We start from the raw sequence: 14,877 nt of genomic DNA on the forward strand, positions 1-14,877 counted from the left end.
TTGCGTGACGCTAGCATTGCCTGTGTTGTTTCTGTGATTGTTTACAATGTTTAAAAAAATTGAGAACGCCGCCAGTTGTGAAGTGAGGGCAGTGATTAAATTCCTCAATGCAAGAAACGTTCGCCCATGTGATATTCATCGCCAATTAAAGGAGGTGTATGGAGACAATGTAATGGACGAGTCGTCTGTTCGGCGGTGGTGTCGCAACTTCAACATGGGGAGGGGGAACACACACGACGATGAGCGTTCGGAGAGACCGTCTGTCATTACAGACCAACTGGTGAGCTCAGTTGACGAATTCGTGAGGAACGATCGGCGCGTCACAATTGATGACATCCCTGAGCATTTTCCCAATGTTTCTCGAACAATTGTTCATGAAATTGTTAAACACCATCTGCATTATGCAAAAATTTGTGCAAGATGGGTCCCTCGCGTATCTCAATGAGCTGGCGGCGAAGGACTATGCAGCAGGAATACAGAAACTTGTCACACGTTATGACAAATGCCTTAATTTGCTTGGAGATTATGTTGAGAAGTAGTTTAAAGTATCCTCTTTCAAATAAATTTTTTTATGTTTGTTAATATTTACTTTTGTGTCTTTATTTCACGAACGGGTACTACTTTCCGGATGACCCTCGTACTAAGCCCAAAGGTGTGTAAAATGGACACATCAGGGTAAGAGGGCCAGTTCCTTTCCCTGTGCCACCTGTTTCTCAGGAAGAACTGGTTCCCAAAAAATCACACAGGTTGCGGGAAGCTGCGGATGCCTCGAGGTGCCCTCGGGAATCGAAACTGAGCTTTCGATCATTAGCCCAGCGCTCTACCCACCGAACTATCACACACCACACTCAAACCTTAAAATGGAACTCCGTCGCCCAAAATGAGATCATGTTTTCATTTTTGTAATGCACTTACTCTATGCATCACACAAAGAGAAAAGTTTAAAGAATCTCCCGAAAATATAAAAAAAGGGGACGTTATGCAATCAGTGTGATGTTATTTTGGGTGTGAAATCGGTGCACTAGTTTGACGAGATGTGAAAATGGTGGGCACGAGGTAGAGATGAGTACAAAAAACAGCGAGATGCAATTTATGGATGGCACCTGGGCATCAATGAAACTTTTTCAACTGAAACAGCTCTCTCTGTTCAGCATTCTTTTTCAGCCTTCAGCTAGAGGTGGGCGTTTTAGTTAATTAACATTCACAGAACTTCGCCGTGAACAACCTAAAAAAGTCAAAATGAAATACACTATGTTATCCCACAGAAGAGCTTTATTGTACGACCCGGGTTTCGTCGAAGATCGACATCATCGGGTGTATGCTGTCGATCTTCGACGAAACCCGGGTCGTACAATAAAGCTCTTCTGTGGGATAACATAGTGTATTTCATTTTGATATGAAGCAATTCCACAAAGTTACTATGGATACAATTAACCAAATAACCTAAAAAAATATCGTCTTATCTAATACAAATGATGTATTTGCAAATTATAATGGGTATATTAATCGCAAATTGAATTTGGATTATGAAAATGTAATGCTGCGATTTTAGATTGATGCTGGCATCATATTCTACTCCTTTACATGAGATATCAGCGAATGGCGACCAAGTGCGCAATACTTCTTACCATGATCATCAAGCCAATAAATATGGTGACGATAAATCCTGACAAACAATCCCCTCTCGCCCTGCAATGGTTACTCTTATAACCCGAGTGCGTGACAAAGTGAAAAGAGAAGGAAATGGGACTAGTGGGAGACAGTGTGCGAGGGTCAATTTATGACCTTAGGCAAAGACATGTGAGAGATATGGTGAGTGAGCAGGAGTGATGTATGGCCATGTACCCCGCTAGACAAATGATCGACTGGATTAAACCATATATATATATATATATATATATATATATATATATACACACACACACACATATCTTCCCCCATTCTGACTAGTGCTGTTGAGGCTAGGACCTTAGCGCTTTGACAGAACACGGGCCTGGCCCCTCTTCACCTATCCTCCTGTTCACGTCCCCCTGCTATTCCAAATGACACGACGCATATAATAAGAACAAATACTGACAAATGGTTGTTTTTAGGCATAGTAATTTTCATAAAGTTCATTTTTATGTCATAATTGTCAAGTTGTTGCGTTAGAAGAGGCAAAGAACTGTATCGTTGATCAGTCGGATTCCTTCCAAAAGCTACCTACCTTTTACGGTAGATTACCAATAATTATAATATTTTTATTGCTTCCAGCCGTCTCTTTTCTACTCCAATTCCCCTCTTCAGTCTCGTAAATATAAAAGAATCAATTAAGGTATACCTCCTAAATACTAAACATATCAATTAAAAAGTGTTATGCATTCACGCATCCAGTGCAATGGCCTGGCAACAAGAGTGACTTCAGGAGAGAAGAGGCGACTGAAAGAAATACAAGCATACATATTTATGTATATCAGCGCCGGGTTAGTTCTAAATTACTTCCCTTGGTTCTTGTTTCTCATTCTGACAAGGATTTAGTCAATACTGACAAGTTGTGAGCTCTAAAATGATAGTTAATTACCGTCGAATAATGAGCACATGGAATTGGTAAAGTTAAATTAATTAACTATGATTAACTAATTAAAAAAGTTAATTATTTCCTCGCAAAATTTGCAAGAATAACAGGTTTAAGGGCTACAAGCAATTTTGGCTGGAAACGTCGGGTCCTAACACGAACACTTCAAATTTCCTCAGAGGATGGTGTCCCCATGTCATACGCCGTCTTGGTAGAGCGAAGGACATGACGTAGATAAACATTGATTTCCTATATATCTCTCAATGAATCTGCATAAGATATATCCCATCTTCTGCACCACAAATCCCACTTTTTGGCCATACCCGATAAGAGGCCAAAAGCGCTCGTTTTATTATATGAAGGAGTGCATACAGGTATGTGAGTGAGAGTATATACAGGTTTAATGTTTTTAGGTGTTCCGAAATATATTATTACCGCAAAAAGAGCGCGGAATAAATAAACATTTTCATCTAATAGTTTGACAATCAAACTATCAATTTTTTGGGGCAGTTGTCGGCCTTGCAAGGAAATTAGAGGGCCTAATTATATCTCCAATGCAATACCACACGCTTTATAGTTCTTAATTAGTTTGATCTTGCCCTCAGTCTTCGAATATATAAAGGTTCCAAGCCCATAATCTGCATTAAATTTGTGAAGCGTTGTGTCCTTCAGTATAAGCTTTCCAGGAATCCAGCGGTCTTTCTCTGTCCGCTAATCAATACTGTAACTAATATTTCTAGCCAATGCAATCAAGAGGTTTCATTATATGTCTAATTTTGGATGAGGCAGGTTAATGTTTTGCATTTAATACATGTTTAATTTATTTATTTTTTATGTATACATTTATTTATGCTTGCGAAAATTAAAGAAATGGGAACTAAGGAGGTGTCACAACAATGCTGCTGAGAACGCTTGCGTAGTTACCGATAAACAAAAAGCAATTAGTCGTGAAGTTGTGAAGAACAAATACCTTTTCGGTTTAATTCGTCACGCGACATAATATTTAGTGCATTGAAAGTGCAATTGATATAATGGCTTCTTGCAATAGAGGTGGTCCTCAGTTCGGAAAGCAGTCTTCCGAGGATAAAGGTGTGCTAGAAGATTATTTATATTGTTTGAGACACGCAGAACGGTACTTCAACAAGCTCCCCAAACACCTGCGGAGAGAGGCGGGGGCCTGGATCAAATGTTTGATAAGAAGAAAACCCCGCAGCTTAACGGAGATGAAGATTAAAACCCTTCACTTCGTCTGCTTGCTACAGGACATGACTCTGGGAAAACTGAGTGCAATATACAAAAGCATTCCTCCAAAAGCGAACGAGCCGCTTTATCCACCACTGAACGATGCCTGCTTCGACGGGGAGGAACGTTCTGTTGAAGGGAAATTTGACACTCGAGTTTCTGACTGGGTGAAGAGCCTGATAGTGGAAGGAGGCGAGCCAGCGCCTCAGGACGATTCAAAGAGCCGCAAAATGTGTCACTATTCAAATGATGGGCGAATCTACGTTGCGAATAGAGCTCTCCCTGGGCGGCCTGTTCCTTGTGACTTCAGTTCCACGTCTGATGGTGCGGGTGACGGCATACGAAGCGGGAGTCCTTCGACATTTTACGAAAGTGATGAAGAGGAAGACGGGAATGATTCAATGGGGCGAAATGAATGCTATGGTGAACGCTACCCTATTATCTGGAAACAAGCGAGGAATGGAGCGCGCCCTCACGAATACTACATTCCCTCTGTTGCAAATCAAGATATGAGGAGAGGCCAATCGAATGAGATATAGTAGCTCAAATGTAAATGACTACACAGCTACGAATATTTCCCACAAATGCGCACTACCTACCATTGTTTTCGTCTCGATAATTTTATGTAATCTCAATTTAGTCGCCTCTTTAAAGATTACTTTTTTTATTTCTATTACCGTTGATAAATTAATATTAATAAATGACCATTTCTAAGCATCCAATTCTTCCTCATTTAGCCTATGCATTTACGAGAAATAATTCAGCGTGCCAAGGAACATATTCGGGATGATTACCATTTTGAGTTCGACCAGAAGATCTCCTCAATGAGAGAGAATGTTCGGCAAGAGTTGAGACGTTCTCAAAAGAATTACCAAATGGCGCGGTGGTCATGTGAAATCGCTGGGAGGGCACATGCACAAGCACTGGAAGAAAAGGGAGAGAAATGACAAGAAATACTACTGCACTTTCGAATAAGCTGCATGAACTAGAATGCCGAAATGTGCACCTTTTGAATTCGATAGAGAAAGGAATGATGGACTTGTACTCGACTAGAAGATATGTGAGAGACATCAAGTTATCGCGCAGAAGACAGCTGAATGATCTCGAAAGTGAGCTATGTTTGAAGCAATTATACCTCGCCGACGTGACCAAGTACTATCAAGAGAATTTCCTGCGCCCTTCTACATTCACTCGCAATCATGCATATGTACAGACAGTCTAATTAGTAATTAATCTTGTAAATAAAACATTTTATGGACGCTTGACAATATGCTTATGTGTTATCATTAAATGTTAGTGTGTAAGAGATATCCCGATCGAATTAAATAAAGAATGACTGAAAACTGAATTCCTCTGGATTTTCACTTTTTAGATAGAATTATGGACATAAGAAATCACGGAACGAGATTTTAGATATTTATTGTACCCTGCAAGCCACCTCCAGGGTGTGTGTGTGACAGAGGGTAACTAAAACCAGACTAATTTTGATCCGAATATGACACTACCGCGGTCGGAAAATGTTATTCTAATCCCTCATCGTTCGACGTCCTGAAGATGTTACGTATCAACGAAACCTAGGTCGCAATAAAATCACTCTGTGAGGAAAAGCAATGTGTTTTCTTTAACCAAATAAAGAGTGAGGTCGGGGATCTGGGTAAATTGGAAAGGGAGACATTTCGAGCACGGTTCACGATAGCACTTCATTTCCTACGAAAAAACTATTTGAGAAAGAGTATTGCCGCGGTGGAAGAAGATTATCATTACACAAACTCAATACGGAGGAAAACCAGTCGCATTAACAAGCAATGGTGTGGTACGACAAATAGTGTAAACACAAATAGATTAAGGACTAGAAATAATATGCATCAGGAGCTCTAAACGAATGTGACATGGAGAAATAAGCACGAAGATAAAAAGAAACAGAAAATTAAATATATATAAATCAAATTTTGAAAAATAGTTAGTAAAATGACATTGAAACTAGAGTGGCAGCAACATAAACTGATAATAAGTACCTTGGAAACAACCAAAATGAACATCTCATGAATAATCCTCGTAATTGGGTGGACTAGAAGACATGAAAGAAGCAATAATAATATACTTGGAACACAGGGATGTAAAATAACACCAGCTCACAGTGGGGTTAAAAAGCGAAGGAAGGTAGGTGGCGGTAGGTGTGGAATAATCACAAGGACAGAATTAAAAACAACGAGAACCTGATAACTTCGATAACTCAATATTCAGAAGAAACAAATGCTACGCGACCTGGGGAGGGATGAAAAGAATGCTTACGAAGATATGTAATGAATTGAAAATGAGAAGAAGCTGAAAAGCCTACATGGAGAAGATGAAAGATGCACTTGAACAAGTGGGTTAACTATCATATGCACATCCATTTATCCACAAAATACCCCGCAAGCCGTCGTAAAGACGTGTGGCAGGGGTTGGTAGGACACTAGCCATTCTACGTATATTCCTTCAAGACAATATTGGAACTGTTAACTTTAAAAGGACTACGAAACCATGGATCGCGGATGAGATGATTGCAAAGATGGATGAGCGGCGAAAATGGAAGAATGTTAATATAGAATTAGGCAAAATGAAGTTCAAAGAATTGAACAATAAATTGAGGCGGGCAACAAATAAGGCAAAAGACGCATGGTGGAAGACGCAGTGCGAGGATATGGAAAGTCTGCAGAGGAAGGGTGAAATCGGTGCGCTGTACAGCAAAGTTAAATCTTTATCGGGAAGTAAGAAAGGAAGAGCTATGCTAACAGTTAGAGATAAGGCGGGTAAGGTAATAGTTGACGCAGGAAAGATCCAAGAGAGATGGAAGGAGTATATAGAAGAACTGTATAGTAAAGAACTCAGACCAACAAAGTTAGACATTGAAAAAGAAAATGACGTAGAGGAAGACAGCTTAGGTCCAGGCATACTAGACAATGAGATAGAAAGGGCATTAAGGGAGATGAAACTAAATAAGGCCGTGGGGGTAGATAACATTCCCGTGGAACTTTTAAAATGCTTAGGAAAATGTGGGAGGAAGAGGCTATATGGGCTGATCCGTAGTATTTATGAGGAGGGAATCTGGCCGGAAGACTTTGTGAGATCAGTTTTAGTTCCTAATCCGAAAAAGGTAAAGGCCACGTCATGTGAGGACTATAGGACAATTAGTTTGTTATCCCACGCAGCTAAAGTTGTTCTCAGGATCATAAACAAAAGGATAGAGAGTAGGGCAAATGATTACTTAGGGGATGATCAGTTTGGGTTTAGGAAGGGGAGAGGTACGCGTGATGCCATTGCAGTAATGAGATTATTAATCGAGAGGAATATAGAACACAACCAGGAGGTATTTGCCTGTTTCGTAGATTTCGAAAAAGCGTTTGATAGAGTGAATTGGGAAAAACTAATGAGTATATTGCAGAAAATAGGAATAGTTTGGATGGAAAAGAGGCTAATCCGCAAACTGTACATGTCTCAGACTGTTAAGGTGCGAGTGGGGATCGGGGAGTCCGGATGGGGAGTGTTAGGAAGGGGTGTAAGGCAGGGTTACCCATTATCCTCGTGCTGTTCCAATTGTAGTAGAGGAAATGATTAAAGAGGCATGGGAAGTACTGGAAGTAGGAATCAAAGTGGGCGGGGAATTAGTCAAATCAGTTAGGTTCGATAATGACCGAGCTTTAGTCTGTCAGTCAGCCAAGGGGTTTCAAGCATTGCTGAGTGAATTGGAAATTCAGTGCGACTGGTTTTGGATGAGAAACAATATAAATAAAACAAAGGTTATGCGATTTTCTAGAAAGAAAAAGGCCAAGCTTAACATTAAAATAGGAGGGCAAAAACTAGAGCCGGTAAAAGAGTTTACGTATCTCGGTAGTGTTTTAGACCAACACGGTCAAAGTATTAGGGACGTAAGGAGAAGAATTGCGCTAGGATAAGAGGCTTTTTACAAGGACTGGGGGAGTTGATGACAGGGACGTTGAGTAAGGATATTTAGAAAAGACTCGTAAAAACGTTGATATGGACCGTAGCATACGGCGCGGAAATTTGGTCAGTGAAGAAGGAGGATAGATGTGGACTGGAGGCTTTAGAAATGCGGGTGTGAAGAAGAAATGAGAAGGTGAAAGGGACAGAAAAGAAAACAAATGAGAAAGTACTTGGTATGTCGGGCCGAGAGAGGGGTTTTTTTGGGAGAAGTGCTATGGAGGCAAGAAAGTTGATGAACGGGGCATGAACAGCCATTGGAATGTTGGAGACTGTAATAGAGGAGAGAATGATAGGCAAACGAGGAAAGGGAAGGAATAGAATAGGATGTTGGACGGGATGAAGGAAGGAAGAAGGTACTCAGAGATGAAGAGGAACCTGATGTAGAGTAGGATGCTGGATGTTGTGTTTTGCTTGGAGTCACAAAATATTTATTTGGTTGCTGTGTCCATCCAAAACCCTACCTTAACCGGTAGATTACCTCTTATTATTATTACATGGTTAGCAGCTATTCCAATGCCTACGTAAAAAGGACAAGAAAAAAATGTTTAAGAGGTTTAGGCACACATAAATTCTGATACCTATAATCGATTAGTTTTTTACACATTCTGGGCGGATAATTCAAAAATACAATAGACTTCATACGCATTCATCTACATGAATACACCTATTCCCGTATATCCCACCCGGCTCCAGGGCGCACGGAGGGGAGCGTTAGGAAGACAGACTTCAGGAGTGTTTTGTGGGGATATATTATAGTATTTTCGACAGCGCGCACCTACAATGTCGCACCCAAAAGTGGTAGGACTGATTTTCTCTGGCGCTAACGGAGCGGTGGAGGGGGGTCTGCTTGACAGGGTAAGGTGGAGGGGGCTCTTAGCAACAGACCAACACCAACCTCAGTTGCCTGCGGGCTGTCGTTGAGTGAGGACACCGTTTTTAGTGAAGCAAGTTTTTTGTCCGCGTTGAAAAACAAAATGAATCTGAATTTAGAGCAACGTTATTCCGTGAAGTTTTGTGCGACACTCGGGAAGACGGCAACTGAGACCCTCGATATGATCAAGCAGGCTTATGGGGACACTGCCTTAAGCCGTTCCACAGTATTTGAGTGGCACAAGTTGTTTAAAGAGGGTAGGGAGCTCGTTGAAGACGACCATCGCTCCGGACGGCCGTCGACGGCAAGAACCGACACGAATGTGGACAGAGTGAGGACACTGCTGAACACAGACTGACGCTTAACCAGTGAAGAAATTGCAGACCAGTTGGGTCTGTCTGCATCCAACGTCCAACGCATTATTTCACAGGATTTGGCCATGCGCAAGGTGTGCGCCAAGATGGTGCCGAAAATTCTGCCATGGCGCGCTCGTCGTCAGACAGCTCCTGGCCAAATACGGCGTTGCCACGTTTCCGCACCCGCCCTATTCTCCCGATCTGCCACCACCGGACTTCTTCTTCTTCCCCCTGATGAAAAGACAGCTCAAGGGACGACGTTTTGACTCGATGAAGGCCGTTCAAGAGGCTTCGACGAGGATCATCAACGGCATGCCCAAAGAAAATTTCCAAGGGGCGTACGGGGAATGGGAGCAACGTTATACTAAATGTGTAGCAGCTCAAGGAGCATACTTTGAAGATTATTAAGTCCATGTAAGTATATCGTAATTAAAATTCTTGTTAAACAATTAGTCCTACCACTTTTGGGTGCACCCCTGTACTATGGAGCATTTAAGTGATGACTTCTGTGATGGAGCAACTGTGATGACTTCTTAACTTTCAATACTCTATAAACTCTTCAAGCATATAATTTAAAGAGAAAATATCGTTAAATTAAGAAGCAATGGTCCATAATGTATTAAACTAATCAAGCAAAAAGATTTCAAACCCATATTGTGAAATATAAATAACTAATGGATTTAAGAACCTTGAATTTCCATTTCGAATACAATGGAAAAACAATTACTAAATTAGAGCTTGAATATTCAGGAGGGTTCTTAGTGAATTTCTATTGCTTTTAAATGTTTTTCTTGGTAATTATGGCAAATATTTAAACAGCCTGGATAAGTTAACAACCAATGTCGGGGAAAATTTATTTCTAATCAAGGACCACGCTGTTTCGAAGAGACAGAAAGGTAGGCACAGTTATATCTCAAATGCGAAGGGAATTTTTCAGTACAAAGCATTTTAGCTCTCCCTATCTCCTCCTTTTCCTGGATCTTTCCCCTTCCTCTTCCTCAGCGTTCCTCGTCAACCCCCTTCCCCAGTCCACTCACTTCACGCCGTCTCTATTTCTTCCGGCGTCAGAGAAACGGGGAACGGGAGAGAGAGTTGAAGATTCTGGGGGACGGATAGGCGGGCGGCTATTGTTCAAATCCACCCACGCGCGGTTACCCAGCCAACAGCGAACCCCCTCACCTCCCCTTATCCTCTCTCCACCCCCACCCCACCCTCGCAACACGCGCCGATTTCACGAAAACCTGCACATTCGACCGCCCTTACCACCCTTCCTCCCTTAAAGCCGCCGTCTGTTTGTTCCTCTCCTATCCTTGGTATCCCACATCCTACCTCGTACCCTGCAAACACCCACACACACAAACAAGCGAACGCGTGCACGGGGTTACCGCGGGGGTGTGTGGAGATTTATGCAGGGAATGGTGGGGTACCGCTACTCCCGCCCTGCCCTATCCCCCAATGCTCCGGCCCCATTCATCTCCCCGCATTAAAACCACTTCCAAACGCCGAGTGAGGGGTGGCCTGGTTGTGCAAAACGACAACGCGAACCTTTTGGGGACGCTTTAACGTTTAAGCCTCCAACCCCTGCTTCCCGTCCCTCCCCCTCGCCGTCTCCTCAGATATGTGAGGGTGGAGATAATGAACCAACCTGCCTTAGAGCCCTGCCCGACCCCAGCCCTCGACCCCACACCCATGCTTTGCGCCCTTATCCCTCGCCAAGCAGTACATTTCCTAACTGCGTCACTCCTCCCCTCACATTACGCCAATGGGCCAAGAGTCAGCCGCACCTTAACCCTTTTCAAGATATCAGATATTATTAGCGTTAACGTGAATGTTTGTGTCCTCCAACGCGCGGAATAATTTTGCATTCAATGGATTTCATTTCATGCCTATGCCGTTTGTCTTTTCGCGACTAATTCCAAAGAATGCTAAACCCCATGAGCTAGAATGTTCGGGGCAATGGCGACACCGCTGAACTAAGCTGTGTAAAGGTTTTACGTGAATTTTCAAATATTAACAGTGACTATCACTTGCAAATGAAGATACCTCCACTCATAAGCATATAGCCGGGCTAAAAATAGACTTCATAATTATTATATTAGTCATTCTTACAATAAAACTGAGAGATATCAGAATTAATATGGAGATTTGTTGTCAAATGGGAATTTGCTTCGTATCATACCGTAGAATACTTTGACCTTTCTCATGGCAAGTAATATTGCTATTCGACAAATATGCACTTGGTATATAAAAACTAAAACTTTTTTTAACAGCTTCATTCATTGACGTTCTATGTTTGTATAAAAAGTGTCGGTAACAATTTTTTCCTGACATGTGGGTGAAGTGTTGAATTCAAACCGTCAGTTAAGTGGTTCAGTGTTTGCATGATCGCACATCTTATTGGCATTAATAATATGACAGTGCATACCATTACTCGTATAACTGAAAATTTGGCGCTGCGAAAGATCTGCGCTAAACTCGTCCCGAAGGTCTTGATGGACCACCAAAAGCAAAGTCGAGTGATTGCTTGCGAAGACCTGCAATGGCATCACAATGATTCCCTAACCCTCTTACAGGTCCCGACTTGGCACCAACAGACTATTTCCTATTCCCAAATGAGACATTCTCCCTCAAAGGACACCACCGCCAATGTGGGACCCTAAGTACCGCCAAAGAAGTTTTCACGGGTACCCTTAAGAACTTCCCAGAATCCGCCAACCATGGAGCCTTACGAGTCGTGGAAAAACCGCTGGAAAAAGTGCGTCGACGCTCGAGGGATGTACTTTGAAGAATTTTGAGGAATTGTAGCATATATGAAATAAATCTATTTTTCCAAAATTCTTCCCGATACTTTTTATACAAACCATGAATTTAATGACCCCGTCGTCATTCCATTTGCGCTCATTATTAATACCGAGAGTACCAATTAAAATAACAATTCGTCAAACTATTATAATTCCAGCTACCATCAAAATCTAATTTCGTTGTAGTTTCCGAGCGCTAAGTCAATAAGGTGTTTTCAAGCCGCTTTGGGATTGTTAGTACAACCAATAGATGGGATGGCATAAGACCTACACGGCGAGTATATACATATAAGAGTAATAGGAGATATGGATGAAAGATGTATAGGGGTATATAGAAATGGGATTTCCAAAATATGGTGCAGTAAAATTTGTTTTCAAAACTCGAAACCATATTCATGTCATTTGGACGAATTTCCGAAAAAAGAACCGCCCAACGTGGGGCTCGAACCCACGACCCTGAGATTAAGAGTCTCATGCTCTACCGACTGAGCTAGCCGGGCCCTCAATTCAGACGTGGTGATCAATGTTATACAAAAAAATTCGACACACAAAGTGGTTCACACCCTTCTTACTTATTCTATCACGATTTATGATTGCCAGTTGTAGGTTTTATGCTGAACGTAAACCTTGGCGAGACAGAAACAAATTCTTCACGTCGTTTTAATCTTGCAATTTAACTTTGCGCATTCAATACCCTCTGGAATGTATCATGTCTGAAATACAAGTAGACCCGGTTGAGCTTAAAAAATTTAGATTAGAATTTTCTTCTCCAATTTTTCAGTATATTCGGGGACAAATAAATTCACTGGAACACTTACTCATTCTGAGAATTGCGCTTCTGGAGTATCATACTATGAATACAAAACCTTAAAAAAAATCAACCCAACGTGGGGCTCGAACCCACGACCCTGAGATGAAGAGTCTCATGCTCTACCGACTAAGTTAGTCGGGCTCTGACGCAGAAAAAAAATAGTAAGAAGATTAAACGTACAAAGTCAAAATATTTTGCATTTCGCAAATCGCAAGGTAATACCAATTTTCAGTCACCTAAATTTCGAGTGGAATGCTTCAACACCACAATAAGTGCTACAAATATTCACCGTGAGATTCAACAGCGTGAAATATGCACTTAAATCATAGTCAAAACTTTGATTTTTGAAAGCCTTTGTTCGTCTAACATTTGCAAATTTCTTAATAAATATATTACTACAACAAACCCGAGCGCCCGGGATCGAAACCGGTGAAAGCAGGATTTTTTTTAGTAATATCCCACTGCCTGATTGGAGAGTACTTCAAATGGTGTACGCTGACCGTCGGAGGGGACGTTAAATCGTTGTCTCCTTGGCCTCTTCAGTTTAGAGTAGGCTAATGTCGACGCTGCATTCTCTACAACCTTCCTCTATCCCTTCAAAATACTCCCTCTATCAAGATACTGAGTTCAAATCCTAAGGTTCGCCTATCCCTTGTGACGCAAATTACCTCTGTGCCGGTCACTTCCCCTAACAACTACTATTATTGTTGCGGACTTATTTATTTTAATTCTCTCTAAAATTATAGAAAAATGACTAAATCATGTCTATTTGTACGTAGATTGATGTGTCCTGAAAGCAGAGTAAGTTTCAATCATGCGATGCAGGAAGGTGGTGCCCTCTTGCATTTTGTCCTCCCTTAATGAATGCTGGGAAAACGATGATTAACTCATAATTGCCGGAAGGGTATTAAAGAAAAAAGTGCTTCATAAAGAGAGGATTGAGAAATAGCGTCTCGTCTCGAGGTTGTAACGAAGAGCGAAAGTCTTTTGAAAACCAGTGAATGGAGGCAGGCGGATGTGCTCTCGCCGGTGTATTTATGTGTGGTTGAAAAAAGTTGGTTGAGAGTGGAGGGTCCGGAAGAAAGAAAGAGCCCATGGAGGATACCAACCCCTCACCTACGAGATGAGGGCCGTGGGAGGAAGAAAAAAATCTTCAGAATATATTGCATCGGTGTGAAGGACGCCCAAAAAAGATTGAAAATGTGTAATCATTCAGAGTGACTCGTCGAGGTTCGCCTTGCACATCGTCTCGGCGGTCGCAAAGGACAAAGAATGAGGGACGAATAAGAAAAATTTCCGGTCTCCTTCTCTGCTACGATCAATCATGGACTCGCGATGAGGCGCTGTTTACGTCCCTGAAACTGAATCAGGGCCACCAATCACAGCCGCTGAAGGGGAGAACTCTTTCAAGAGGTAACCTGGGACGTATGTTGTCGCTCACACTTAGCGGTACGGGGTCAAGTGTCGTGAAATGAATGAGGGATTGATGGATGTAAATTAGGAAATTAATAAGTAAGTACATACGTATTGTGTATAGAGACATTCTTGCAGAACTAAGCGCAACAATGGAGTCCTACGAGTACCGATTTGAACAAGTCATAAGACCACGGTAACAAAAGTGAAGGAAAGGTAAGCATGGATCGCCAAAAATTTCGCGTCAGTATTTTACAGGGCCGCTAAAATTTTTTTCACAACTTCAGTCTTGAAATGCGTTAAATCGTTGTCGGTAATTTCCTATGCATTTGAAAAAATAATCAAATTAGTTCTGTTTTACAACTGTGATATTAACTCCTCGCTAATTAAAATTGCGTCATTGCTATTTTAAAAATGAAGAGGAACCCTCCCTTGGGTCGCTCATTTTGTCATCCAAGTGACGAAATTCATTGCAGTTAAGTCGGTGAGAGACTAGGATGAGATTCCTGACCTGCCACCATTGGATGAGTAGCTATCCTGCTCCGGGGATATCCAAACGGCAAAATAGGGGGCCTAGGAGGAATTCCCTCAGGGCAGATCTGCCATTTCTCTATTGGTTGGGACGGAATTAATGCATGTTGCCGGCATATAACTTAAACAAGCAATCCTAAAGGAACTGCAAAAAGTAATTTAGGTATTACTGCCTCAGTTCACGTTTTCTCCCAGTTTTTACTGGTGTTCGGATTACTTCTCGTCAGAAATGAAACTGAATCACGAAAATAGAGATGGGAAGTAAATCGATACATGATACTCGTTCACCTACAGTTAAATCGCAAATGGAAACA

General features: G+C 41.7%; 1 protein-coding gene and 2 non-coding genes across 3 annotated transcripts in view; all 3 read right to left on the bottom strand.

Annotated features, from left to right (window-relative positions):
- Nucleotides 1-14,877, bottom strand: part of LOC139700125 (uncharacterized) — a 599,750-nt gene that overhangs the window by 374,845 nt on the left and 210,028 nt on the right. The gene's annotated exons all lie outside the window — the stretch shown is intronic.
- Nucleotides 12,236-12,308, bottom strand: TRNAK-CUU (transfer RNA lysine (anticodon CUU)). Its single transcript has one exon. It is a non-coding gene; the product is annotated as a tRNA-Lys (tRNA).
- TRNAK-CUU (transfer RNA lysine (anticodon CUU)) lies at nt 12,688-12,760 on the bottom strand. Its single transcript has one exon. It is a non-coding gene; the product is annotated as a tRNA-Lys (tRNA).

Source organism: Hetaerina americana, unplaced genomic scaffold (genome assembly GCF_022747635.1).
Source record: "Hetaerina americana unplaced genomic scaffold, ioHetAmer1.1.p SCAF_10, whole genome shotgun sequence".
Lineage (NCBI taxonomy): Eukaryota > Metazoa > Arthropoda > Insecta > Odonata > Calopterygidae > Hetaerina > Hetaerina americana.